Source organism: Protopterus annectens, chromosome 10.part0 (assembly GCF_019279795.1).
Source record: "Protopterus annectens isolate FY-2018-M chromosome 10.part0, PAN1.0, whole genome shotgun sequence".
NCBI lineage: Eukaryota > Metazoa > Chordata > Ceratodontiformes > Protopteridae > Protopterus > Protopterus annectens.
In genome coordinates, this window is record NC_056744.1 from 1,413,479,568 (window position 1) to 1,413,506,923 (window position 27,356).

A 27,356-nucleotide genomic window follows, 5' to 3' on the forward strand; every position below is an offset into this window, starting at 1 on the left:
AGAAGCTGAAAGCAGCTAGTCTCACCTTTGACCTAGATATCACACTGACACATCACAGATACAGGAATGACACTACCTAATTATACTTTCTTGATTACACTGCTTATGCTTGTTTGTAAATAATCTGTCATGCTTTAACTAATAATAATTAGAACTAAATAATAGTAAATAATATGTTTTATTTTAACTCTATTAATATAAACAGTAAGTAATATTCTATTGTATATACTTCTTATAGCTTTCTCTTACATTTTTTTTTTAATTTCTGCCTTACACCCTTTTACTTTCTACTCTCTTTTTCTTTTCTTTATTAATATATAGAAATACTTTTGATCATATAGACACAGTAAATAATAAGATTCGCATAGGAGTTGAGTTGGGACAAAAATGTTGAGTTTTGTTAATTATTAATAATTTTGGGCTTGATTTCACTTACATAGAGTCTGTAATAACCTGTAGAATGCATTGTGAAGGTTTTGTCATGTTAAGATGCATTTACACTGCTAAATGAATGTTTGTCACTAGTTTTTAATAAGTTTCCCGCCAAAATGTTAAGAGAGACAATCTGGGATGTGGGCTGTCTCATGCACAGTGTCCATGAGCTACTTCAAAAGCTTCAACACTCAGAATTCTCACAGAGAAGCTGAAAGCAGCTGGTCTCACCTTTGACCTAGATATCACACTGACACATCACAGATACAGGAATAGCAGATTAATAATATGTGTTAAAAACCTATGTCCCAAACATATACATTACTATAACTCATTTAATTCATCTGATTGACAAGCATAAATAATTTTATAACTCTATACTGGAAGAAATTGTCATGTGATATATTTTAAAGCAGTAGTATAGCATGTTTGTAAAATCTGGTTACTAAAATGTGTTTGCTGTGCATTATTTTGTATAAAGCAGACAGATTTATTGAAGGGACAGCAATGTAAGATGGTGCTCAGTAAAGATACAACTCAGTGAGATCATATATATATATATATATATGTATGTGTGTGTGTGTGTGTATGTGTGTGTGTGTGTTTGTGTGTATGTGTGTGTGTGTGTGTGTGTGTGTGTGTGTGTGTGTTTGTGTGTATGTGTGTGTGTGTGTGTGTGTGTGTGTGTGTGTGTGTGTGTGTGTGTGTGTATATATATATATATATATATATATATATATATATATATATATATATGTGTGTGTATATGTGTGTGTATGTATGTATGTATATATATATATATATATATATGTGTGTGTGTGTGTATGTAGATATGTATATAAATGTTTCTGAGAATCTGCTTAACTATGAAGTATGATTTATAACAATTTCTATGAATACAATATTTTATTCTATTGGCAATAATGAGTTTGAGTAAATGCTCATATACAAGCAATTCAAGTTTTTTTTGGAAGCTGTTAACTGTATTTACATGACAGAAAATAGATGCATCCTAATATATGTAATGTCTGAATCATATTAGCCAAAGGTTTTGATTTAAATGAATGTTAGAACTTATTTTTCTCTCCTCTTGATTTCTAACATCAAGATTATTTGAATGCTATTTGCATACAAGTGTTTTATATTACATGGATGTATATAGTAGTATGAACAGTTTAAAAAAAAAAAAAAAAAAAAAGGTTTATTTTAGTTTATATGATGCTGTTTTACCAAATGTGTAGTCTTGTCTTGCTAGATAATTGAATTGAAAACTGTTAACTTCAGTTAAATATAACTAGTATTAAATTGATAAGGTGGTAGCTGACGTACTGCTGCTTAGGGTAGGGGTTAACTTGAGTGGTAAATACTACTCTAAGTTGGAGTTTACAACTCCAGGCTGGATGCAAGGTTTAATCCTTACATTATTTTCACTTGTTCATTGTTATTTGTATATAGTTTTGACATCCACAATATATTTTGTACATTCATTGTCACTACAAACAAAATTGAATCCTATACGAAATCCCATAAGAGATTCAATAAATACAGCTATATTTAAAGGTACACCTAAAGGAGGAGATGTAACATTACTTATCTTGTTATTTGTTATTTTGATCATAAGATTCTTAAGTTTTAAAAATGCCAAATGACATCTTTAAAAGGAATTTCTTTAAACATTAATGGATTGAATAATCCATGTAAAAGGGCAAGCCTAATAAGATACATTAATTTACATAAGGCCAACTTAGTCTTCCTACAAGAAACCCATCTCTTGAAAAAAGATATTGATAAACTAGCCACAAACAAATATACAGTATTGGTTAGTTCAGAGCACACTCAGAAAAAAGAGGAGTGGCTATTTTATGGAATAAAAGTATGCCCATTCCTAAAATCATTAAGTCTTATCAGGATGACAAAGGAATGTTTTGTATGGTTACAATACAAATTAATGGGAAGACTTACACTTTAATTAATGTATATTGGATACCTGGAATTGGTATTAATACAGTGAAACATCATCTTGATAAGATCATATCATTCTCTATAGGAGATATTATTTTAGCTGGTGACTTTAATTGTATACTACATGAAAGTGATACTACCACTATAGGAAAGAGAAGAATTACATCTAATGCAAAACATTTAAAGGATTTTGCTAATTCTTATCATTTGAATGATATTAATAATCAGATAGATTCAAAATCATTACCATACACCTTTTTTTCTAACAGATACAAAACTTATTCAAAAATAGATAGGGTCTTTATTTCTAACCAGATGGTAACAGATTTAATTAATTCCAAAATCATTTCATGTCCTATATCTGATCATAATTCAATTGTTTTTGAATTCATGATAAAAAATACTCATAATGTTCAGATCAAAAGGATACCAGCAGACTTAACTCAACTAAGACTATAAAGAATATATACTTTCAGAAGTAAAACATTTTTTAGACATAAATAACACTCCTGAAGTCTCCATTGTTTATGTTTGGGATGCCTTAAAATCATATCTATATGGACAAAGTATCAGATGGTATAATAATAAAAGGAAATCTTGGGATAAGGAATTGTTAGATATTCAAAGTAAATTAGACTCTTATAAACATAATAATAAAGAAAATATTATGGACAAGAAAGTTATTGAAGAAATAAACAAACTAAATGAGAAATACAAAGAAATTTTAACTCATAAAGTTAAAATAACTTTAGAGAAATACAAGTTTTGTCTTATTCAATAAGCCACAAATACTTACATAGACTTAAAAATAAAACAAAAGGTTGAATAAACAAAACCATATCAAAGAAATCTTTTCTCTAAGGAAAAAGAAGAATGTTTCTAGTATACCAGAAATACTAGATGAATTTAGAAATCACTTTCACAAAATTAACCATAATAATATTAACATGGAACCTAAAGATAAAATAAAGGAGTTTATAACCACAAATATGAATAAAAAGCTTAATAAACAACAGATTAAACTATTGGACAAGAGTATTTCATATACAGAAGTTATTACACAAATAAATAAGCTTAAATCAAACAAAGCACCGGGTAATGATGGTATTATACCAGAGATATATAAAATCCTTTCTAAAAATACATATTCATTAATACATAAGGTTTTTATTTTGGCCCAAACTGAGTTAATAACCCCCCCCCATCTTGGCAATATACATTTATTTCGCCAATTTTAAAACCTAATAAAGATCCAACTAGATGTTCTTCATATCGGCCCATCTCATTACTTAATGTTGATTATAAAATGTTTATGAATATCTTTGCTGATAGATTGAAGACAATCATTCCCGGCATTATAGATATAGATCAGACAGGCTTCATTGTAAATAGAAATACTTTTGATAATATAAGAAGAACTTTAACATTAATAGATTTTGCAAATAGGAAAAAGAAAGATTTAACACTTATTAGTCTTTATATAAGTTCAGCATTTGATTCAGTAAGTTGGGACTATCTGTTTACCTTAATGAAGTGCACAAACTTCTCGGATGCATTTGTAAATCTAATTGAACATTTATACAAAGGAACGTTGGCTTATATTAAGGTAGGAACATATGTTTCACAAAAATACCCATTCTTAAAGGTACAAAACAAGGATGTCCACTTTCTCCACTATTATTCACTTTAGTAATGGAGCCTTGGGCTAATTTGATCAGAAACAGTACTGACATAGAGGGTTTTGAAATAGATGAAAATACAACATCCAAAATTCAACTTTTGCAGATGATGTTCTAATTACATCAGCAGGATCTAATTCTTCTATACAGTCTCTATTTGATAACATGATGAATTTTAAAAGTATTTCTGGTTTAATATTCAATGAAGAAAAAAACTAAAATACTACCTATATATACACGAAAAAATATTCTCATTAGTGATTTTACAAAATATGTACCCAATTCAGGTCAGATAACTTATTTAGGTATAATACTATCTAAAGATATTAAATCTATTATATATAATAATTATAATACCTGTTTTCTTAATATACAAAATCTTTTAATACCTGGAATAATATGTTTTTACTATGGAGGAGAGACTTACAATTATTAAAATGATAATATTCCCCAAGATTTTATACTTAATACAATCAATAATACTTCCACCTACAAAAATAATTATCAAGAAACTGAACACATTAATGTTAAATTTCTTATGGGCACCTAATAGACCTAGGATTGCATTAAAGAAACATACTAATAGCTGGTCTCAAGGGGGTATTTCTTTTCCAGACTTTAATTTATATACTATCTCTTCTATTGTAAAAGTTATTACTTTATTAATAGATCAGTCATATGTCACAAAATGGAAAGATTATTGGGAGCTAATTAGTATACACTTCATGAAAATCTCCTTAACACATAAAAATATGATTGTAAATAACTCCATATTATGGTTACTAAAGGAATTTTGTACTTCACCTATTACACCTAAACATATGGTTTGTTACCCATTAAATATTATTATTAGTTATCGTAACTTTATATTCATGCACCCTAAGTATAGGGAATGGAATTTTATTGTATTTCCTATAATGTATACTCAGGGTATGCTTTTGTCATCTACTTCTGAAGGAACTCATTTAGCTATAGATAATGATCTAAAGTACTGGTATCAGTTGATATCCGATAATAAAGTTAAAAATCTAGATTTCTTAAAACAAGAATTTGATCTAAGAGAAACTTGCTGGTTAGAGGTTCAGACCTTTAGACAACATCTCATTAATAAAATAGATTTAATGTCTATAACTGTTAAAGAATCTATTCCAACACTGATTGATTACTTGATATTAAATTTACAACATAAAGTTTCTGATAAAGGTAAACTTTCATACATACATAAAGTTATCAGACAATAAACTTTTTACAGTGTAGATTCATACTGGAATTATTTCACTTCTATTAATGGGGACCCACCAAATCAACAAGATAAACAATATATATTAGAATCTGCTTATAGAACTACGTCTTTCATTGTCTGGAGACTTTATACATGGAAATTTTTACATAGATCTTTTTATACACCTTTGATGATGAATAAAATAAATAATAAAGATAATCTATGTAAGAGATGTAATGTAGAAATTAATGCTGACTGGGCTCATATGTTTTATGACTGTATAAAATTGAAAGAATACTGGAAGTCAATTAATGAATTTTTGCAGGCTCTTTTTATAGATAATTTCATGATTTCTAAATCTCTTATATTATTCAACACACCTGTACCTCAAAGTGTTAAAAAGGTTAAGCTTCCCTTGTTATGGTCTATTCTAGCAGTGGCTAGGAAAATAATAACTAGAAATTGGATTTCAGATACACCTCCTTCGTTCAATGAATTTAAAAATGTTATGAATATAGTGTGCCATATGGAAATAAACACAATTAGGACTAGAACAAACAGAAAAACATCTTATTTTATTGTATGGGATAATTTACAAAATTTGTTAAAAAAAATTTAATTTCAATAGCATGGTATTTTAGTTTAATTAATTGATCTGATTGTAGTGGATGTCTTTGTAAATACTTTAGTTGTTTTGTTGAATATTATAATAATACCTATTTTTAATTACTTGTATAAAATTGTTATGATATTTCTCTTATATGTTAAAACAATAAACCTGTTTTGAAAAAAAAGAAGACTCTGGTACTCTGCCCTCAGAAACCACATGCCAACAAAACACATCAACACCAACTACTACACATCACAGTGTCTCCACAAGCAAGCCCATAAGGCAAAACACCATACATTCAAATGTGATAGTCACAGAAGACTACATTGTGTGACACACAGATGCCCCCTTCAACAGGTTATATAAAGAGAGGGTTGCAGTCAGTTGCCTATCAGAGGCCAGAATTCATCAGATCATGCAGGCGCTCAGGTCACTCGATCACAAGTACTAGTATGACTCAGCTATAGTCTGTATGGGTGTGAATGACCTGAGATGTACCTCCCTGTACTATATGAAGAGAGACATGATGGACCTCTCGGAGTACGTATTGCAAGTTTGTATGAACCTCACATTGAGAAGCATTCTACCCTCACCAAGAATGTTACTATAATACAAAAAGAAAATAATTGACTTCAGTAACTGGTGTCATTCAATTTGAATCCAGTATTTGTCAGCCTCGGACAGCATGACTGACAGACCACGCTGCTTTGCCACAGATAGTCTGCACCTGTCATAGCTAGGCTTTTGAATACTGGCCAAGGCATTGGCCAACCCCATAGTGCCTTTTTTAGACAGTGCCAAACCAACAGACCTACCAATGTAACAAATTCTTCTAATGCTAAGCATCAGGTACTACTGCTCAATGCTAGTAGTCTTAACAATAAATTGTACTCCCTAGAAGCTTTCCTTGCCCTGGAGAATGCTGATGTTTGTGTAGTTACAGAGATGTGGTTCAGTGCTGCAGAAAGCACCCCAGCAGTGCAAGGTTACAAAGCCTATCACATATTTAGACCACCCTCCGAAAAAGAAACAAATGAAAGGAAGAGGTGTTTCCATTTGCATAAAAAGCAAATCACACCTCTACATGATCAGAATCAGAGGATACAGGAGCAAGATGACTCACTTGAGCTACTTCATGTTCAGCTGACCATAGGCAAAATCCCCCACCATATCATTGCTAGCTACAGGTCCCTAACCATGAACAATGAAAACTGCTGTGTGTATACCTGACGTTACTAGAATAACTTACCATTCAGCCCATCACACTACTCATGGCTGATTTTAACTACCCCTCCATAAACTGGGAACAATATATTATGATCACTAACATGCAGGTTCATAGATTCTTGGACTTTGTCGATGCAACTGATCTGGAACAGCTGGTCTGCAATGCCACTAGGGGATCAAATATCCTTGACATAGTACTCACAACCATGGGGGAGTACTGTCCCCCCCCCCACCCGCGTAATGTCCTCTTCAGAAAGATCGGATCATAAACATATCTAAAGCCTAAACTACTTCCATAGTCCTGCAATTTTTTATTCACAATGACTTACCTCTTACACTAAAAGGTCTGAAAAGAGAAACTGTAACGTCCCTGCGGATACTCTGTATATAGCTGCACCTATAGGTTTGATAAGAGAAACTGAAACATATTTGTATATATTTCTGACTATTAACTGCATTCTTCATAGGCTTGAAATGTGAGACTGTAACTTGTATGTTAATACAATATTTTTGTGCATATACTGTAACTTGCTTGTCTTTATCTGTTTGTAAGTTTGGAGCTTTTCTTCCCGGGTCTCCGCTGAAAATGGACATGTATCCAGTTGGACAATCCCGGTCAACAAATGTAAAATAAAAATAAATCAGTCTCCTGTGAAATAAATGTAAAGATAGTACCCCCATCAAACCCTAAAACCCTAAATAATTTTTCCAAGGTAAATTACCTCCTTTTAAGTGATAGCAGAAGCAAATTTAAAGCTTCCCCTAACCCCAGAAACACAGAAGCCTATGCAGAAGTATGCATGAATGCCCTGTACAACCACTTAAACAGCTGCATAGAAACAGCAGTACCTGACCGAACTAAACCCAGATCTAGCCAGAAAAACAAGCCACCCTGGTTGACCCCCTAGCTTAAATACACTATACAACAGAAGGAAGAAATTCCTATCTAGAAGTAAGTGTGTGTGTGTGTGTGTGGGGGGGGGGGGGGCACAACAGAGACAAAAATCCATTATTAGTCTCAACAGGCAAATCAGAGAACTAGTCAAGTCTTCAAAAGCTAAATAGGAGACTAAAATAGCCTCCCAAACAAAGGATAACCACAAAGCATTTTTTAATTAAGTCAGAAATCGTAAGGGACATCTTCAACAATGTGCTGAGTTGCCTGTAGATGCCACTACCTATTCTTAGCCAGAAGAAATAGCAAACCTGCTGGCCAATAAGTTCAGCTCAATTTTTACCCCCTCATCACTTCTGGTCACTCCCCATAAAATACCACCTACTACCATTCATTTTCCTGTGATCACAAAAGAACAGGTCATCACTGCATTCTCTAAACCTAGAAACACAACATCAATGGGTCCTGATGGTATCCCAGGGTGCCTGTTAAATAGCTTGAAACATGACCTAGTAGGTCCACTGGGATCTCTATTTAGCCACAGTCTGCAGACAGGCTTTGTCCCAGTAGAGTGGAACACAGTAACAGTCATCTGCCTACACAAGGTGGGACCATCAACTAACCCAAAAAAATACCTACCTATAAGTCTGACTAGTCTCATATGAAAGGCTATGAAAAGGATAATCATGGAACTGATTAACAATAATGTAGTTAATCTCCAGACTCTAGACACAACACAGTTCAGCTTCATTAAGGGCAGGTTCCTGCCTGCTCAGTCTCGTGGACTTCTTTGAGAAGGTCACCAAGGCCATGGATGAGGGTAAGAAAGTGCATACCACCTACTTTGACCTGGCCAAGGCATTTGGCAGAATACCCCACTCAGGTATTATAGATAAGCTCACAAAATAGGTCATAAACCTGTAAGTCACCAGATGGATAGCCAAGTGGCTCATGAATAGGACACATATTGTCAGAGTGGGGAATCCATATCCAGCAAGAGACCAGTCACCAGTGGAGTACCACGTGGCTCAGTGCTGGACCCCTTCATGTTTACAGTATACTTCTCAGATGTCAAGGCAAATCTTTGGCTGACCAGTTTTGCTGATGACTGCAAGTTGGGGGAAATCACTCACTTCCCAAATGATGTAGATATCCTACAGAAAGATCTGATGCAGACTAATGATTGGTGTCAAGAGCCATGGCCTAAAACTAAGAGATCTGCGTACTCAGATAGATAGTAATCTGAACTTTGACCACCATGTATTCATGGTGGCGAGGAAATCATTCTATGTGGCTCAGCTTATAAGTAAGGGCATGGCATCCAGATCTAATGATGTCATAACACCACTCATCAGGCCAATAATTGAGTACAATGCACTCTTTGTCATGTACCTTCAACAGTTGGAGCATCCTCAGAGGTTTGTCACCAAATAAATACAGGGTATAAACAACGTATCATATGTGGACCAGTTAAAAGCCCTATCACTTGTTTTCAGTTTCCTACCGATTACTGAAGAGTGGTCTGTGTCTGGCCTACAAGGCAGTCTCTGATTCAGCTCTGATGGAAATGTTGCATATTCACAAAACTAATTGCATGCAGGTTACCCAATCCAAAGATCTCAACCTGATCTGTGACATGAATAGATCATGCTGGAGAGACAGATATGTGTCCTGGAGACTGCCCTCCTCTGGAATAGGCTTCTTATTCACATGAAGCAGAGCTCTGACCCAACCATGTTCAAGCACAATCTGAACTGATGGATGGGAAATTGCAGATTCACTCCTGGGATGGTGCCCATGTCCCTTATGGACAGAGGCAGTCTTTAAAAATAGTCAAAATCCCACCTGCTGACCCTTGTCAACTTTTCCCTAGGGATAGAAAATTGGATAAAATCTGGGTAAAACTGGCTAGCCTTGAAAGGGCTCTTGAGCCATTAGCCTAGTAATCTCCTATGAACATATGAACCTATGATGCTTGGTATTTGGTGTGTTTTTTATGCCAGGGTATGGTCGTTTATTTTATTTTTTTGTTTCTAGCATTGTCCTTTCAGGGCTCAGCCTCCCTCTCTCTCTCCTTCTCTGTTGGCAGGAAATCTCTGAAAGACATGGCACCCAGATTTTCGATTTGCCATTTCTTAACTGGGAAAGTACGATTGGACAGATCCTATTTTTCAGATTTGGCCTGGGGAGAAATTCTCCAGACACATGTCTTTGTAATGTGAGAGGAAACCAGAGGATCCACAGGAAACCCATGCAAGTACAGGAGGACATGCAGACTCCACACAGAAGGCACCCCAGCTGAAAATCGAACCTGCTGCGAGGCGAAAATGCTAACCACTGCTCAGTTCAAGCTGCCTGACAGTTTGGGTGCGTGGAAGGAGCCCTGAAGTTTTGAAAGTTGGCTGGCTTTTATCCTTGACAGGATAGAACCCATACAGTTGAGGCTGCTATAACAGTGATCATTCAAACATCTACTGTTATGGTAAGTTAACAAAACTGTTCTTTTTCCTGACTGTCTTCTGCAATCTGCATTTGTTTTATCCTACACTATTGCTCAAAGCCTTTTTTCATCACTAGACTGGTTCTCTAGCTGATGGAATTTTGGTATTGGACTCATAATTGTGCATTGGGCTATTTGATGTTGCCTGGGCTGTATGACATATGCACCTCTCTGTTCTCTTATCAAGATGAATAACAGTCATTTCAGAATCATCCTGTAAACATTAACAGTCATTATGGCTGTCAATATGTTAGCCATGAGCCTTTCTACAACACCATTTTCTCTGTGGCCATAGCTGAATTCCCCTTCGGTGATTATTTTTTCCTCAGTAATTATTTTTTTCCTTTAGTAATGCAAATCTTTTTAAACATTACCAAGTTTGATAGAGTCTGATACATAAGTACTGAGGGAATGTTGTCAAAGGCAGGAATCAGTGCTGGCTGACGTGGGTGTTACAGGCTGTCCATAACTATCTGTCATCAGTAACAAATACTGTCTGTTACTAACTAATGGATAAGAGCCTCTATTTATGTTCACCCAAAATGTTTAAAGTAATTCTGGTTTATGGGAAGGAATAATTGTACTTTGATGCATATTGGTCTAGCCGAATAAACAGTTATGTCATATTTTCAATGTAATGTTGTTCATATCTGAGAACCAAGTATTCATACTGTCTTTACCAACAAACAAACAACAAAACCGTGATGCTATTATTTCAAAATTCAGATAAAACCAAAACAGCTGGTAGGAAAACCAAAGAAATTTTTAATAAAACTGTTAAAAATATAAAATTAACTAATACTGTCTTTGTCTAACCACTCGCACGTATGTTTCATGTGTACTTTCTGTACAGGTTTTCTGCATACCTCTCGACTGTTCAGATTTTTGCAGAATGTCCAGATTATTGCCTGTTATTTTTGCTCTATTCCTCATAAACATTTGTTGTTTTCTGAGAAATCATTGAAGATGGAAGTCGCCAAATAATGACAAACATTTCAATTTTGGTCTTCATAGCCTTCAGAATACACATGCTAATCCCACCTCTCAACCTCTTAGAGCAAGAAATCTGGACAAAGCCATTAATAATGGGGAAACAAAGGCCCAACAATAGGGGCAGTTTTTAAATACTGCTCTTAAAAGCTTAGAAATTTGATTGAATAACTGCTTTTGGATTAGTATGAATTTTCTGAAAGGTATGAAGTCTGAAACTCAAATGTATGTAATTATTTTCTAACTTCAGTCTTTAATGATTTGCCACCAATTTGCCAGAAAACCACAATTTTATGAAAAATGGATCAAAAATATGAAGCAAAAATCTGGACATTGCAAAATTCTGTACAGTTGAGAGGTACGATGCTAATGCAAAACCTTTTATTCTATCAACTTTCTAAGTTTATAAGAGCAATATTTAAAATATGCCCCTATTTTTGGGCCTTTGTCCCCCCATTATTTTTGGCTTTGTTCAGATTTTTGGGGATAAGCCGTTGAGAAGTATGCTTTTTTTTTTGGGGGGGGGTATTCTCCTTGTTTCCTTTAACAAACAATAACCAAAAGGAGAAACCATTTAATCTTTGTTTTTCTTATACATTTAAAATCTTTATGAATTACCTTCATTTTTCATGTTTTATATATACTGTAATTCACCAGCAGCTGACAAAGACACCAGGCTATGGCTGGCAATTGATGGATGAAACATGTGACATTCAGTATATGAAACTCACCAGCCAAAAAAGATATGCGGGAAATCTAAAGCAAAAAATTTAATATCTGTAAAATAATGCAAACTTCCAGTAAATCAGATTTTACAGGGATATAATTTTTCTATAATTTTGTTAGTCGGGCAGTCACACTGAGAAATGCCAGAGCAAATACAACTTACACAACATACTTGGGGCACACAGTACCCTAAGATGCAGTTTACATCCTGCCACTGTAATTACTATTTTGCTGTGCCTCTTGGACTCCTGAATTTTTTTCAACAGAAAATTGACGTATTTAATTACAGACCTATCAACCTTACAAACCTCATCTACAAAGCCATGACATGTATTAAAACTGACCTCATAAACTATGATATTAAGAGTTTTATTAGATCTTACCCCCAATAGTTTGGTTTTGTCAAGGGTAGTTCTGTCTATTTAGCCTGTCAAACTTCTTTGAAAAGTTTATGAGGGCTGTAGAGAGCGGCCACGAAGTCCATGAACTGAATCATGAACTGACTAAGGCCTTCAGGACCATTCTCCATGCTGGAATCAAACAGAAGATATAATTTTTCTATAATTTTGTTAGTCGGGCAGTCACACTGAGAAATGCCAGAGCAAATACAACTTACACAACATACTTGGGGCACACAGTACCCTAAGATGCAGTTTACATCCTGCCATTGTAATTACTATTTTGCTGTGCCGTTTGGACTCCTGAATTTTTTTCAACAGAAAATTGACCTATTTAATTTCAGACCTATCAACCTTACAAACCTCATCTACAAAGCCATGACATGTATTAAAACTGACCTTGTAAACTATGATATTAAGAGTTTTATTAGATCTTACCCCCAACAGTTTGGTTTTGTAACAGGTAGTTCTGTCTATTCAGCTGTCAAACTTCTTTGAAAAGTTTATGAGGGCTGTAGAGAGCGGCCACCAAGTCCACATAGTATATCATGAACTGACTAAGGCCTTCAGTACCATTCTCCATGCTGGAATCAAACAGAAGCTTAATGCATTAAACGTTGACCCGCCTACATTAAAGTGGGTAGCAAACTGGTTGAAAGACAAAAACATACAATGACAAAACCCACACAGTGACAACTGCAGAAGACACATCAAAAAGTATGAAGGTGACCAGGTATGTCACTCAAGGCTCAGTGGACGGGCTTCTCCTTTTCAGCATTTACTTCTAAGATCTCCAGGCACAGAGTCAAAACCACTGGTTAACAAAGTTTATAGCTGACTGCAAACTGGAGGATGTTGTTAAGTTACTACCTGACACTCAAACCCTCCATTATGAACTTTCACTAGTAAATTCATGGTTTACTAAAAATGTGCTCAAACTAAATGCTAAAAAGTGTAGTGTCATCACTTTTAGTAGAACCTCTCCCTTTGTCATACTGTATAGACAATACACAACTACAAAATGAAAATGTATTTAAAGGCCTAGGAACTTGCATTTATTCCACCCTCTCTTTTGACAATGGTTGTTACGAAATCCTTTTAGGTAGCACAGTTAATCACAAAAGGAATATCATCAAGGTGTAAAGAAGTAATCAAACTATTCTACTCAGCATTTATCAGACTAATTATTGAGTACAATGTTCCCTTCTGCATGTATCTCACTAAGCATATAAAACAATTAGAAAGACCCAAATGTTCCTAACTAAAAAGATCACAGACCTAAAGTTCCTGAACTACCATGAGAGCCTGTAAGCCCTTTTCTTTATTAAGTGTCTTAAAGACTTTTCAGAGGAGATATCTGTCATACTTTGCATTTAAAGACCTGGCTGTACTGGACCTCCTGTATCTTTGCAAGTCTAAGACTTCCACCAACAGAAGAATGAGGAACCTAAATCCTCATCAACAGATGCGTAAAACACAGTGAGGGATAACTTTATAACCATGCATTTCCCAAAACTTTGTAATACATTTTCCCAGCATGTTAACCAATGAGACTTACTATCTTCTCTTAAACATAACCTAGATGACTTGCTAGGTAGTCACACATTTACTCCAGGATTAACTGGTATGGCCATCCTGGAGAAAGGAAGTGTGACATGAGGGAGGGTACTGGCAAGATATGAATGGTCATAAGACTTAGTGGCCTTAGAATGTCTATGAATAGGGGTGTCGCCAAGATTGTGACAGGCTAACAGAACTTTTTCTTAGCTCTCCTATCTTATTAAATTTCTGACAGGAATTTTTTGCTATTCAAAAAAGTTGGACTTCAATTTTGTGTTTTTTTCATCCACTAAGAACCTTTAGTGTTTATATCCAGTTTTTTCAACAGTTTTCTGTCAAATTCCTTTCATTTACAAGGTAAAAGAAGACTCTAACTGTTCATCAGTATGAGCTGCTCTAAGAACAACTCTCAAAGAGTTACAATCCAGGCTCATCAGTATACATAATTTGTCAATAAAAATAGACAAAATGAACAAAAAATTGGATACTTTTAAAGAAGACTTTAAAAATCAGATGGATTGTCTAAAGGAGATTGTTTTATATCAGAATACTCAGATATCTAACATTGAAGAATGATAAATGATATAGAGGGATTATAACTGTAGAAGAGCAACAGGTGGAATTTCTTTTGAAACAAAATACTTCCTTGATACAACAGATTGATGATCCTGAAGACAGATCTCAAAAAATTCTTCTTCTCCTTTCGGCTTTTCCCAGTTAGGGGTCCCCACAGTGGATCACCTATCCGCTCATGATTGGCAGTGGAGTTTTACAGTGTTGAGTTGCCAGCCTGGTGCCCAACCTAAGATTTTTTTCTACTTATGACAAAGAACTTGTTTTAAAGTCTGCATGGTCAAAATCTCCAGTCAGATATAAAGACCAAATAATAAAACTTGACAGTGACTGTTCCTCTACAGTTATTTTCAGAAGAGAAGAGTTCATCCTTGTGATAAAAGAACTAAAAAAGAAACAAGTTAAAACACATCTGTTATTTCCAGCCAGACTCAAAGTTTTTCCTCCTGATGGAATCAAAATATTTCACACACTAGATTCAGCTATTTCATCCTTAATATCCAGCAACATTTTAGAACAATCAGAAGGTATGGATTTGAGCTCCGGTTCAATGAAGGGACAGGCTGAGAAGAATGACTGGAAAATTGTCAAAGCTAAAAAAAAGAAGCTAAAAGACAAATAAACATTTTACTTTTGTTTCTGTCTCCTATGTGCTAAAATGTATACTGTTTTGCTGTTTTAATTCCTTCTAAGAAGGAAAAACAGTTTACAGTTACAAACAGGAGTAAACAAGATAAAATTATAATTTTTTTGTTTTGTTTTTACTTAATTTTTATATCTATATATATCATTCTTTACTCCCTATTATATAATTACTACATCCGGTCATTGGTTCACTCTTTTTTTATCTTTCTCTCTATAATTTAATTTCCATTAATTTGTTAGTGAAGTGGGGAATAATAATACTAATAATAACTAATGTTTATTATTATTATTTTATTTCACTTAGTCTTTCTCCTCTTTCTAAGTATTACAATTATCTTTTTTTAAATATTAGAAAGGAGTGATTAAAAATAATTTTTAGTAGAGGCTTTTCTAACAAAATCTTAATGGTATTTGTACTTATTTTTGACTGGTAATAGATATAGCGGGTGGATGTTGTTTTTTACTGGTTGTCTTCTTTGAGTTTCGTGTTGTATTTGTGCAAGGCTGTCCATTGCTGTTGTCCTTGGGCATATTGGTTTGGGGATGGGTCCGTTTGTGTTTCTTTGCTTGTGTTGTTTGTCCTTACATGTGTGCCTGAAATATACTTGATTTTATGTTGGGACAAAGGAGTGAAGCCCTATGACTGGAAAATACTGTTCATTATTGATAAACAAATTGTTTCTCTCCCTCCCTGCTCTTAAACTGTAAAAATAATAACTTACGCTATTCTCAGCTTCCCGACGAGATCGCGAGCTGTAATGAAGCATTTTGGCCCGTTCCTTTTCATTTTCTTTTGTAGGCAACTGCTTTTTCATAATTCATCTTTGTGAATGTACGAAGCAATTGAAGAGACTAGTGCGGCTCTTTGATGACATAACCGACAGGGTTAAAGGTTAAATGTGAGCCGTTCCTGCACCCTGTTGATTCATTTAGAAATATAAATAGATGGAAAAATATCTAAGTATAGTATAAGTGATATTGTATTAATAAAATAGTTTTTTATTAAAAAAAATGTTCTTGCAAGAGGAAACAGATGTATGACTAAACTCTCCAGCTAGGGCAAACTTTACTTTCATTACTCTATCTTTTTCATATTAAAAGCAATATTACTGGCATTTACTGCATGTAAAAACGTCTGAAGCTTGTTAACTATGCCTTAGCTAAAGCAGAAAGTGCACGCCAACATAGATTAGTAATGTCATAATTTGTATTTTTGTGAAGTAATGACATTAAGACAGCGGATAAAATGTTCATAACCGTAAAATGATATGATAGTTAAGGAAGAACGTTCATTTAAGTACAGCAGGCATGTATCTTCTTTAGAAAGCCTGTATGCTGCTGAGATATAATTAACTGATTTTTTTGTGAATATTGAGAGAAAGTAGAGCTGGTTGACACACGCTACAGTGAAATAGATAAACTAAATTGTGGAAAAAAAAAGATAGTATATGAGATCAGGTATGGATAATACCCATGAATGCTGCTGCACTGTATGAGAGGTTAGCATTCTGCTTTCTGCTTGTTGCCATGTTACACATAAAAATGTCAGTGGCACCATAAACTGGAAGGAAGTGATGGAGGCAGATTGAGTGTACTGATATTATGGCTGTATTTGAGTAGAACGGACTCAGTAGCAAAATTCTTTCATATTCCTCTGCAGGCTAGATGAACAATAAGTAAAATAAATATTCCAAAGAGTGAGTAGTGGACTCATGCATCACAAACAAATGCATACTGATAACTGTATTCCTGATTTCTAAAGCAGGACAGAGTGCATTTCAAAGCCTCTTGGATAATCTCCTAGTATAACAGCACTAATTAAAAAAAAACTTTCAGCACTGAAAGAATTGTCAGAACACAGCAAAAACCCACACCATTAATTTTTGTTAAGGTAGTTTCAGTATTTTATTCTAGCATGCTTGCTTTATCTTGGAATATCAAAGTATCCCGTTGTTTCCTTTCATTAAAATGAAGCACATTTTCTACAGAGGAATAAAAACAGATGCATTACTTTGCCATAAACACAAAAGCAGTGTGTCATAAAGGTTTATTTCTGAACACAATACAATTACATTTGCATAGCATTGTAACAATCTTATCTGAGATCTTTCCTAATGCATTTGTTAAAAGCCCCCCCAAAAATAAATAAATAAACAAACAAATAAAAGAAAAAAAGAACTGTAGATTAAAATGACATTCACTGTGAAAAGCTGACAAAAGGACTTAAAATACAAAGTTTTCTTTCACTGTCTTTTCCTCTCATCTTTGTTAGTCTGAAGTCCTCAGGATTTGAAAAAGAGATACGTTCTGCAGAAAATGAATATTGTTAGTTGAGGAGATTTTTTTCGAATGCACCGATTTATCTGTTTGGTAATTCTGCACATCTCCTACGTCATTTTATGTTTAGCATACTATTGTGAACATTTACAAATATATTGTTTCCACTTGTAGGGATTACTAAAACATTAAATATTATTATCAAAATAGCAAATTGAGAAATAGAGTCTTACAGCTAGGGAGATGAATGTATATGCGGAAATCAGTGCAGGTCAGATGCTTACTGAGTAATACTTTGCTAATGGTATTCACAAAGGGATTGAATGCAGTTCTTGATGAGGGTAATACATTAAAATCAGTCCTACAGACATCTGTCTCACTAAATTAAAATCAATCCTACAGACATCTGCCTCACTGTTTTGATACATTGTACTAATGTTAACAGAACCACTGTTTCTTTTAATTTGTTATATGGAGTCCTAACTGTATGAAACAGTATGCTATAATACAATTCCACTAATTCTAAGAGCCTACCTGAAAAAAGTAAGAGCCCTTTAACTTATGTTTATTGTATATTTTTATTATCAAAGTCTTTATTTAAACTTGCTTAACTGAACTAAGTTTATGCAACTATGAGATTATTGTCATTTTATGGATAGTAACTTCTGTATAAGCCATAGCAATTTGAGATATACACTGAGCTCTTATGTTTTCCAAAGAGGTTATGCATCTTATTTTCATAAGCATGCTTTAATGTTTATATTTCATAAGCTCCTTATTGGTCTATTTGATATTCATCATTATTTAGTAGTCAAATATAAAGAGTGTGAATCTTTTTCTTTATTTCTTTATAGGGGTAGTTAGAATTTTAGACTAGTTTTTATATAGCATTCAATTTGATTGTAGTATATTGGAATACTTTCATATTAATCTTCACTATGTTTGTAATTTAATGTATAAATCTTATACCTTTATGTTATGATTGTATCTCTAACAATTATATATAATACTTTTCTAGTTATAGTACAGTACAGAACTAATATTCTAGATGGTTAGAGCTGAGGACTAGTTTTGTGTCTGAGCTATAAGGAACACCTGCATGGTGACACTATTCAAGTGTGGGGTTTTACACATCATGTTGGCTTAGTTTGTCATTTTATTTTGATATTAATGTTTTTCAGTTTTAGTGTTTGCTTATGGGTGTCTAAGATTGCTATTTTTAAAATTCTAGAAGATTACTATAATTGTTTTTTTTCACAATATTTATTTTTTCATACCTTGAACTAATAATAGATACCTATGACTAAATATGCTACTAGTCTTTGTTTAATAAATGTATCTCCATTAATGTTAACAGTCTAAATAACAGTAGTAAGAGGGGAAGTCTCTTTAAATATCTTAACTTAATTAATCCTCAAATTGTTTTTCTTCAGGAAATGCATTTAATACAGAGAGATACAGACAAACAAATAACTACACTGTCTTAGTAATTCACTTCATAATCAGAAAAAAGAGAGGGTAGCAATTCTGTGGAGAAATTCTATTCCAATGCCTAAAATTATAAACACTTATCATGATAACAATATCCCATGTAAATATGTATATACTATGCTCTACTTTAATTATACTTTATCTTCTCTTTATTATAATTACCCTCTACTTTAATATCTTTTCTTATGATATGTCTTATACTAACACTGCTGTCTCTTTTTTTACCCCTCTGATCTAATACCAGCATTGGTTGTTGTAAAAAAAAAAAAAACATCTAGCAAATGTATTCACTATATCAAGTTTTTTTTTCTGTATTCATATGTACTTTTGTGTGTATATTATTATTTTTGTTATGTACAACTCTAGACCTTTTCTCCTTGGATCTCTACTGAAAATGGGCTACTGTCTCAGTTGGACCAACCCGGTTAACAAATGTCAAACAAATAAATAAAATAAATAATTCTGGTATGTGTTATATTTAGTATCTTTGAAAATAAATGGCAAACTTTATATGTTTATAACTAAAACCAATTAAATAATGGTGATGGATATAGAATGGCTTCTTTGTTTACTGTTAAGTACTTTTCATTTGTCTGAACATCAGACATCAGGTTGTCTGATGAAGTTTGCAATTTGAGACAAATGAAAAGTGCTTAACAGTAAATAAAGAAGCCATTCTATATCCATCATCATTATTTATTTGGTTTTAGTTATATAGTTTATGCACTTTTTGGTTCGTTTATAAACTTTATACGTTAATTTATACTGGATACCTGGACTAGGAGTCCAAATAGTCAAGCATCAGTTAGAAGATATTGTACAATATTCTAAGGGGAATATAGTACTTGCAGGTGATTTTAATTGCATTGTATCTGTTGAAGATACTAATGCAATAAATACATGTCCTAAATCAGCCATATCAAAATCTTAATTAGATTTTATCAATACTATTAATGTTATCGATGTTAATACTTTTGCTGATCCGAACTCACTTAATTTTGCACACTATTCTGATCTTTACGGTACTTATTCAAGAATAGATAGGGTTTATATTTCTAGAAACATTTATTCAAAAATCGATAGAGCTAAATTAGTTGCATGCCCCTATCTGCTCATAATGCATTCACATTGGATTTTATATGAATCCCAAACAATGTATAAACATTACACAAATTCCAGCTTATATAACTAATTTAGAAGACCTTAAAGAATTTTATAATAAGGAAATTTAAACTTTTTTTGAGAATAAATTACACAACTGATTTCTCTGAAATGTTTGTGTGGGATTCACTGAAGTCATGTTTGTATGGCAGAATACTATCTTGGCATATAAATACCAAAATATACTGGGATAACGAATTTGAAAACTTACAAATGAAACTGGATAAACTGAAGATTGATATTAAAAAAGAAACACTGGTTCACAAAAGGAATATGATGAAATAAACAAAAGTTGTTCACAGACACTACATCACAAAACTATGATTAATCTAGAAAAAAAATTAAACTAGTTTCCTACTCCATGAATCCCATAAATCAAAGATGAATAGCTAATAGAACAAAAAAGATTATACATTCTAAGCAAATTAAGGAATTATATTTTCCAGGCACTAGGAGAAAGGTTTATGATTTAGAAGGTATTTTAGAAGCCTTTAAAGAACACTTTATTTTAAGTAACACCAATAACATTGAAAATCAATTACAAATGATAGTAAAATCATTCTTTAAAAAATACATTAAGAAAAAATTAACTTAAGAACATATAAAATTAATTGATAAATCAATTACAATATCAGATATTAAGTCAACAGAATAAATAAATTACCACAATAAAGTATTTTGGCTCATCACTGCCATACAAAGTATAATCCATTTCAGTCTACAGACACACACACACACACACACACACACACACACACACACACACACACATACAGACACACCACAAAAAACAGTTTCAGTCAGTTAACATTGTATTAATTAAACATTTCACTCCAGTACAATGAATGAATAAATGAATATTCAATAACCAAAGTAATGTATTTCTGGGTATTGCTGTCATCATTTTAACCCTGCCACCTACATTCATGCACACAACCATACAAACACAAGTTCACCAGTTAAAGTCACATTACTGACTGACTGAGTACAAAGTAGATGTCTGACTGCGTTGAAATGAGTGAATACATAAATAAATGATAGTAGAAGTGCAATCTCCTCCCAAGCATACAAATCTACAGACAGGCGCACACACATACACAGAATATTAATAGTATGTAAGACAAATGCTGAGCAGAAGAACACAAGTAATGTCTTCAACACAAGAGATTTAATCAAACAGCACACTAGAATATTAAGAAAAAAAAAATATATATATATATATATATATATATATATATATATATATATACATACACACACACACACACACACACATATATATATATATATATATATATATATATATATATATATAATATGTATATGTGTATGCGGGAGATAAGCTTGAATACAATTAAGATCAACATCTCTTTAGTCATCACAATTTGGTTAGCTAAACAAGTTGTTGACAGGTGTATGAGATTGCTGTATTACTTTGGTTTAGGAATATGTCCCAGTGATACTGAGTGGAAGTCATAGCTAAATGTACTGCAGTCTTATTTGTACTGCAGAGATAAGATGAGTTGTGCTTCTCCACTTGTTAGTAATTTACAGGCATGCACATACTGTGTGATCATATTAATCTACATCTTATTAAAAGGGCAGGTGCATGGCTATGAATCACTCAACTAGACTATTTGAACAACTGAGGACAAAAAAACACTTCTAACTAACTAACTAACTAACTAACTAACTAACTAACTAACTGCGTTAGTGCATAGGTTTTGGCCTATTATCCAGCAGGATGATGAAGTGGGCAACATTTTCAGGGGCAGGGTTATTTTTTCTCATAGTTGATTTCACAATTTGAAGGAATTATTGAATAGTGGGGCAAGTAGTAGAATGGAAATTAATTCTAACATGGTAGGCACTTTTAGATGTGGAAGGTGCAAGGTGTTTGATAAAGTTAAGAACATTTCAGGCACTTTGATTAATAGAAAGACGTTCACTGCCCTGGGATCCTATAACTGTAGCAGCAGTGGGGTTGTTTATGCCATCGGATGTGACTGTCTACCTGTAAAACGGTACATAGGTCAAAAACAGAAGAATGGTTAAAAGAAGAATCATGGAGCATTTGGGGGATGTAACACACATCAGGCTCAATAATCCAGCTGCCCAACATTTTCATGCTGTTCACAATAGTAATGCTAGTAGCTTATTTTTTTCTGTTTTAAACAAACCTTATGCAGTACAAGGAATGGAACATGGGTGCATCCTTTTAAGAATGGAAAGCAGATATTTTATTAATTTTGGAACCCTGTGGCCCTATGGGCTTAACATGGGGTTAGATTTACATGTGTAGGATGGAATATTTTTAGCATCTAATATTTTAAATGATTCACAGGTATATTTTGTATGATTATTATAAGTATTTAGAAATTGCTATGTTAAGTACAATAGGAGTGTGTGGGGTCGCACTTTAAATTTTCTGGATGCACTTTAAATTTTCTTGATGCACTTAAAATTTTCTTGACTCACTGATTAATTAATTAATTATTGTATAATTGAATTGAATAATTAATGTAGTAAAATGTATATAAGCTACATCATTCTTGTGAGTAATTATTCCCTGGAAGGTTTTATGCTGAAGTACTAGGAGCACAGTAAATCTGGATGGTGACCGTTTCTCCAGTTGTCAGTGTTTTTTTGTCTTTGGTGAGTTGGTTTGTGGAGTGGTGATTTTGGAATTATATGAACAACTGCCCAGCTGACCTCCCTACTAGCTTATGCGAGGAAATAATGCAGGTATCTAGCAGACCACAACCATACATAGGGACACCCACACTAACATACAGACATGCATAGAAACACACACACACACACACAGGCACACATGCACGTGTGCACACACACACACACACACACACACACACACACACATATGCACAAAACTTTCATGCTATGCTTAATCAGCTGCTATTAGATGAGGACGGCTAAACTGGACATATCCTGTATAGTACATGCTTCTGCCCTAATCAACCTCCCTTTTCCAATAGTGGAGGCCATATGTAGACACAATCATACATCCTGTAGAAAGAATAATAGGGTTAATTAGGAAGATATATGAAGGGTCAGAGACAAGAATTAAGGTGGAAGGTTCTCTTTCCAACAGGCTATGTTTTAACAGAGGGACTAAGCAGGGGTTTCCTCTTTTCCCTTTGTTATTTGCTTTATATTTAAAGCCATTGGCAAAGAAAATAAAGGACTCACAAATTCAAGGATACAACTGGCATGATGATAAAGAAAAGTTAGTTTTATTCACAGATGATATTCTTTTAAATTTAATAACTCCAAAAAATGACATATTGGTGTTGTGGGAAAATTCTGAGGCAGTTTTCATTTTTTCAGGATATAAAAGAAATTAAGATAAAACAAAAGCTACAGCAGTAAATTATGTAACCTACACATAAAATGATTCAGCAATAACCATACTTATGGGGACATGATAAGATGATGTATTTTGGCATTTGGGTTAAAAATGATTACATTATGACAGCTAAGGATGTCTGGTAAGAAACTAAGCAAAAGATAATACAACAATTGAGAAAATGGAAGTTCTTGATTACGAATATGGATAGTAATATACACATAGTGAAATGTTTCTAGTCCTATTAGTTTTATATACAGTTTAGGCATATTTTTATTAACTAGAGTAGAAGCTGTGGACCATAATTAGGGATGGGCTGAGGGCGGCACACATACAGATACAGACACACACATACACACACACACACACACACACACACACACACACACACACACACACACACACACACACATTACTTAGCTGAATTAGCAATTCAAGCATGGTGAAGCAGTCCTGTATTACTGAATAGAGATGTTTTCCCACCAAAATCTACTGGTATACACAGCTGTCATGCTGCATGCAATTAGCATTTTGTACAGCACACTGCATGGAAATTGTCTGGTATGGATGCCCATGAATGTTTATACTAGCCAACTTACTCTGCACAGCAGTGCACAGGAATGCTAATGCACTTCATCAGCACATCCAACACTACCACACTCCCACATTTACATGAATTTCTGAACCTTCCTCTGATCCGTGTAGCAGAGCTATGGATCTGAGCATTGAGAAGTTCTATTTGTCAGGATAACTTTGCTTATTACACAAAGCAACTTGCACGGCTTTACATACTAAACAAAGTGACAGCAAATCGCAACCATAGTGCATACATCTAACATGGATTCATCTGTCATCTCATTGTAAACACCTGCAAGGAAGTCACACACTGTCATTCTGTACATTTCTTCTTAATTTATTCCCTACCAAATAACATAGTAATTTCAAATTCTCTCTCCTTATAAAGAAACACAAATAAATTCTAACAACAGGTGAAGTTATGAACAGCTTTAAACTAGAGAAGCTGCGATGCAGGAGTTACTTCCATACCAACAATCCAGTTAGTAAAGGCTGGGTGTATTACAAATGACATAGCCAAGATCCATGTTAGAGGCAACATTAATAGTTGGCATTGTCTTTCTTGTGCTGAAGGCCTGACCAATATCTCAGCTGTTTTGTACTGTTTACTCCCTGCAGCATTCTTCCACGGAGCATACTTATCAGTCATTTAGAAGAAAATAAAGTTTTGGACAAAGCATTTACTGTAAATAATTGCAAAGCAAGCATAACTGTAATGGAGCAGTAAATAACAAATAGCATTGTCTTTTTAGAGGCTCACAACATCAGCACTTACCCCAGAACTTCTAAGCAAAGCTGGCTAACACTGTCATAGGTATCTTTATCTGGAAGTAGGGTGAACACGGTGAAACTTTAACATTTTGTACCACTGGCCAGGCCTTTGGTTATGCTCATTGATTCATTCCTTCCTTCATTCTTCATTAAACATTGAATACAATTCTGGGTCACTGGGGATCCAAACTGCATCCTGACACTCCCTGGCAGTAAGGCAGGGGATCTAATCCAGCATGGGGACTAACTCCCCAAAACTGACTTGGGAAGATGATTACCAAACTGAAGAACTAAGTACTGTGAAGTTAGAATCATAATTACTACTCAATAAATTAATTAAAAATATAGCAACAAAACTGTCTACTGCAATATGAAATATGCTGCTTAGTTCTGGCTTAGAAATCTTCAAAACCATGTCACTGTATGTGTAGAATGAAATATTTTTTCTGATGAAATATTATCAGGATTATGGTATGTATAGAGGCCTAGTCAATAAAATGCATCCATGATATAGGCTTTAATGTAAGAAAGGCGCAGACAATGAGACAGAAAGAGAGAGAGAGGGTGTGTGTGTGTGTGTGTGTGTGTGTGTGTGTGTGTGTGTGTGTATTTGTGTGTGGCGGTGCAATCTGTTCTAAAACAGTTTACTTCTCTAAGCATATGGTTGAGTGGAAAAACCCCTTTATTTTACCTAAGCACATGTTGCATCATGCATGTCGTCTGGTCAGCTGATGCATGCATACCAGAATGAATGCATCATTTTGCATTCATTCCCACGCTACATCTGCTAAGAGGTTAGTGGGATGTTGTGTCATACGTCATTACTAGTTTATAAAAGGATATACTACAGAAATCTTGTGGGACCACAAGGCCACCATGCACTCACTTCACACTATGATTGTGCACATCTTTATAAAGAACTCATCCTGTTTCATCCTGCATGCGCTCTTACACTGACAATGTTAGCTTTGATTTGTAAAGTTGTTTATTCTATGCTGTCTCACTGTTAAACTTGTCTCTCAGGTTTATGTGGATATCAAATGGAAATATTATCAATTCTAAATAGAAAACAACAAAGTATCTTGTCTGAAATTTGTGCTGTGCTCAGACTTGCATGTGAGCACAGTGGCAAAGTTAATGCTGATACATCAACATTTAAATAAAGGTGGTCTGTGCAACCTTTGGAAGTCTCTTTTTTTCTATAGCTGGGGCGTACCACCTTGCTGTAGTGTTTGTACAGGTGTCACCATTAAGGTTGTAGTGTTGAAAATGGTAGCAAAATTCAACACTGTTGTTAAGAGACAAGCATCTGCTCTTTGTTCTAATGCTATGCAATTACAGTTGTATTGCTTCTTGGTACACATCACCAAAATGTTATTGACACCAGGGAACAAAATGTTTGACTAGTGCCTGCTTTATATAGAGCCCTAAGATGTGACTGTTTCTTGAAATAATGTTTACAGCTACTCTTACAATTTACACAAGCTATGGAGTGAAGGAGGCTGTCATTAGCCAAAAGGCAGACTGAGGCAATGTCAATTGTTTCTAGGTCTTTTTTGCCCCAATGCCTACCAATCATCGAGCCTCATTCCCCTTTATTCCCCTACCCAGTGATTTTACACGAGATCAGGATGAGAACTCTCTAGAAGGGGCCATTATTCAGGCAATTGTGAGTCATGCTTCTGCATCTGTTTCTGCCTGTTCTGTACCTTCTAGCATTCTTACAAAGGTAGGCACCCTTCATCACTGTCAGGAATGTCTGTTTACCCCTCAGATTAGGGCCTGTAGGAGACCTCTCCCTTTAGGCCAGGGATACCCCACCCAGTCAGATATGGAAGTCTTGGTTTATTCCTCCCAGACTAGAACCCAAAGGAGAGCTACATATGTCACCCAGCTGACAGGCACTCATACCTCTCAACTGTCCATATTTTTGTAAAATGTCCAGATTTCTGCTTCAAAATTTGGTCTGTTCCTCAAAGAATTTGATGTGAGGAATGAAATTGCTAAATAATGACATACATTTGTTTCAGAATTCATATCCTTTAGAAAATGCATTTTAAGACAAACACTATGATTTTAGCTACTTTCTAAGTTTATAAAAGCAATATTTAAAATCTGCTCCAACTTTTGGGCCTTTGTCCCCCATTAGATCAGGATTTGTCCAGATTTTTTGGGTTAAGAGGTTGAGAGGTATGCAGGCACTCCAATCAGCAGTCTAATTCATTTCCAGTCTAGGTTATAGGAGTGTTTTCTCCTACCTTAACTCAACATTAACCCCTCCCCTGGTGATGACT

General features: G+C 34.2%; 1 protein-coding gene across 1 annotated transcript in view; it reads left to right on the plus strand.

Moving 5' to 3' along the window:
* LPAR3 (lysophosphatidic acid receptor 3) overlaps positions 1 to 27,356 on the plus strand; it is a 510,774-nt gene that overhangs the window by 108,215 nt on the left and 375,203 nt on the right. The window lies entirely within an intron of this gene.